The sequence below is a fragment of the Notothenia coriiceps genome, unplaced genomic scaffold (genome assembly GCF_000735185.1).
Source record: "Notothenia coriiceps isolate Sejong01 unplaced genomic scaffold, NC01 NC01_scaffold00020115, whole genome shotgun sequence".
In the NCBI taxonomy this organism is placed as follows: Eukaryota; Metazoa; Chordata; class Actinopteri; order Perciformes; family Nototheniidae; genus Notothenia; species Notothenia coriiceps.
In genome coordinates, this window is record NW_011352816.1 from 3,273 (window position 1) to 7,472 (window position 4,200).

Here is a 4,200-nt window from a genome sequence, read left to right on the forward strand (position 1 = left end):
CCAATGGTGGGTAAGACAATACAGACAGCTGGGTCTCAGTGGTCTCTAACGCCCCCTGCTGGAGGACATCATAACTCATGAGAAATGTGTTGATCCAAATACAAGAAGACAGGAAAATGGGTCAATTTGCAGGAGGGAATAGTTGCTGGTTTTGTATCCTGATTACATGTAATGCATTACTCTCTACAGTGTATTCCTTTCTGCAGATGTTTACCAATCAGAGAATGTAATTTGAAGTATTTAAGTCTCTATCCAAGCAGCCGCAGCTTCTCAAACAGCCGTCTGCTGCTGTGTTTAAAACGCAGACAAGGCCAGTAAACTTCCCCTAATAACACCGCACAGTCAAAGGCGACGCATTGCATATTCCCTTTCATCTCTGCCTTTGAGACGGAGACAGGTTTTTTGAAGGGAGGGAGGCATGGGGGAGACAGCCTGGCTGAGTCTCTCCTTTTTGCCCCAGGGGTGAGTGCTGCTCTCTCTTTGTCTGAGGACTGATTAACAGAAAGCAACACTGAAGACGGGGAATATGAATTGTGCGAGCTGACAAAAGCTTCCTTTGTTTCAAACCTCTACATGTGGGACATAAAGGGGAAACCCAGATTAAATGAGAACGGATATAAAACAATGTAAACATACTGTAAGTTAAAAGGAATATAAGAAAATGTATATAAAATACGTCATTATGCACAAATGTGATGTTAGTGTTGTAGCGGTATTTGTATTACTCGATTACCTATATAGTTTGTTCCACACATGGTAAACAATTCAGAAAACACACTGAGCAGTTTGTAAAGCCCATAATGGCTCTGGTTTCAGACAGAGGGTGAAAATAGGTGCTTTTTGAACATTAAAGCATGGAGACATGTCCCAGTAGAGACACTTAATACTCAAATGAACCTGAAATGAGCAATGACAGGCCTCTTTAAACCTGATGTTCATATTGTACAATGTTCTGTTATGATTCAGTGTTTTGCTCTGTATAAGAAATAATGCAGTCTGCAATTCAATTAGATATTTAAGTTTGAGAGCCCTGCATCAAAGTCAAAACCTACATTTCTTAAACTTTAGCGATCATGTGGTTGAGAAAATGTGTGAATATGATATCATGCGTAGTTGAAGCATGGGGTTACACACACTAAGGAGAGTAATAGTATACCTCAACAACAGTGTTTGGTGAAGATGTGTCCACGTGTTTGCAGATTTAACTACGGCATCTTAACAGACAAAATTGAGGGCTTGAAAAATGTTTTAAAAGTCAACACTGCAGGACCTCCACTACTCTGGTCTGAGAAGAAGGAGTGAAACAGGGCGAGTGATGAGAGGCTGATTGGGGAATGAGGGGCAGGTGAGCAGGTGGGCGGGGCTAGAGTGATGAGGGAAGTGGGAACAGGTGTATGGTTTTTTTTTGGGGGGGGGAGAGGGGAAGTGTGAGGGCATCTGGTGGATGAATGGAGAATTACAGTAGGGACAGACGAGGGAATGTGGAATTAGGATCAGTGTTTGAGTACCATGCTGTTGGGAAAACACTGAATGTCCTCTTCCAATATGAGAGTAACATGATATCAAAGGTATCCCAACTGTAGCTGTGAACATGACAGCATGTGTGATTACCTAGAAGAGCATCAGGACTGTTTGAGGCATATGATAGCTATGTGATTAACATGATGATTCAGCCTCTATGGAGAGAGACATATGACAAGCATGCTCATTTCTGACGTGGAGCTAATCTGAAGTAAACATTGAATACTGCTTTCTATTCCTCCATCTTGTGACTGTGGAACTCCCTCTCTTGGATATCAGCATGTGAAGGACACTGTTCAGGAACTAGTTGATGCTCTGTATGTGATGACTACTTCCATTCTGGAGAGGATCACAGATACATGGATCCTGAGGTTCAAGCTTGAGTGATATTTTTCAACAATACTTTACAGAACAGATCAAACAGGTGTCAGTGATACATTTATTTAATGCCAATATTCTTTAAACTCTTTAATAAATGTGTGTTTTTAGTCACTGCAATGAATCATATAGTCCTCTAAGGTTTACTGTAGTACGTACATTTCACCACAAGATGGCATTGTTTTTTATAAATCCCCTAAATCACACACATTTATTTATGATCTGTGATTTTACTACATGTACAAACCAGAGGTGGAAAGTACATTTAATCAAGTACTGTACCTAAGTACATTTTGAGGTACATTACCTTTACTTGAGTATTTCCATGTTAAGCTACTTTATACATTGACTCTAGTAAATCTTGGCTGCAAATAATGTACTTTTTTTACATACATTTGACAACATTAGTTCCTTTTGCAGGTTTATATTATTAATACAAATTCAATTAACTATGATGTGCTATAATGGATGAAGATAACTGGCAGTTTTAATGTTTTCTTATCCTTTAAAAAGGGCCCATGTCATGCTTTTCTGGTTATTACCCGTCCCCTTGTGTGTTATGTAGCGGTATAACACACGGTCTGCAGAGTCACAAACCCTCAAAGTACACCCTGCAGCAAGTAAAACTCTAACACAGAGAAGACCTGTCTATGCTGCCCCAGAACGCCTCGTTGGACAATTCTCTTTTTCAATTGTTTACTTCTTGGGTATAGTGACGTTACGTTTGGACCAATCCGCGGACTTCCTCTCACACACACACTCGGCAGGACGTTGCGAGGCTCTCTGCTGCGAGGAGCGGGACACTGTGAGCTGGCTCAGTGGTGTGGGGTCAGCGAGACACCGCGGAACTCAGCCTGGGCACACACACAAACTCCCAGCCAGGCTGCGGGTGTGTGTGTGTGTGTTTCAGGCTGGGTTTCGCTGTGTCTCGCAGACGGCCACTGGGCTCACAGGGAGGGGGGGGGCAGGAGCTCCAACAAGCCGTTTAGGACAGAGAGTGAATACACATACTACGCAGAGATGCTGTTAGAGACACCAATGTGAGTTTGGAAAATTGCACAATATAAATGTATTCTAGTAGACCTCAACAATGGAATTATGATCAGTAGAAATGGCCATGACATGGGACCTTTAACAGCTGCAAAATTAAGATGATAGACACATTATAGCAACACTTATTTTAAACCAGGTATATAATATATATTATTCCGAAAATGGACACCTTGGATAATAAACAAGTACAGAATTGGTACAGAAGTATATTTTGTTGCTAATGCTTGCAGGACTTTTAGAGTATTTCTACACTGTGGTATTATTACTTTTACTACATATAACATCTGAGCACTTCATCCACCACTTGTACAAACCTCCAACTGTAATTAAAGCCTCATAAAGCGACATGCCAGGATGAGTAATGTGTAATTATATGCATTTTATACGTTACCCTGTAAAGGAGCTGCAGCAGGGAACACATTTCTGAGGCGATGCACGAGGGGAACACTCACTTCCTCCCGATGTCACCTGATCCCTGAGGGTCAGCAGCTCGTCCTGGCTGGAGACGGACTTCCTCCCCTCTGCGACTACCAGACAGATGAATCTAATTTTAAAGAAGCAGTAAAAAAATAATGGTTTCATTTCACTGGTGTTTCCCGGCTGTTCTTAATGAAGCGTTCACTCACTTGAAAGAGGGTCGCACTAAGCATGACATTACACATCTTCTCTTTCTTGTGGTGCTTCTAATAAAGCCGGCCAGATTGACTCATTATTTCTGGTAGCTGTGTTTTATTAGTAAAGTGCAATACTTAACAAATACACATTGTTCATCAAAAGCACACAAATGAAACTGATGTTGAATCCACTCTGGAGTGTCCTTGAACTCTCTGTAGTGCTATCATGAATAAGGCTGCAAGAGTGAGCAACTTGTATCATGTAAATCTAGTCTAGTGTTCCTTTTAATTAATTAAACAATCCAATTGAACACATTGCTCTGCCCTTAACAAACTTATTTTATTAATTGTTTCTTGTTTATTTGGCTTATACAAACTGTAACATATTCTCTCTCTCTCTCACTTTTTGTCTCTTTTTTCAGTTCTTGGAACTTATACAGTTACTTACGAAATAAACACACCATTATTTACACACACACACAACAACATTAACAATATATGCACTTATTATATACCATACTCTGCAAACTGAGCTAAACACATAGAATGGCTGTTTTAACAGAGAATTATTCAAACTTAAATTACAAAATGCACGCTATGTGTTGAACCTAAAACTGGTCACGTGCATCTCCGT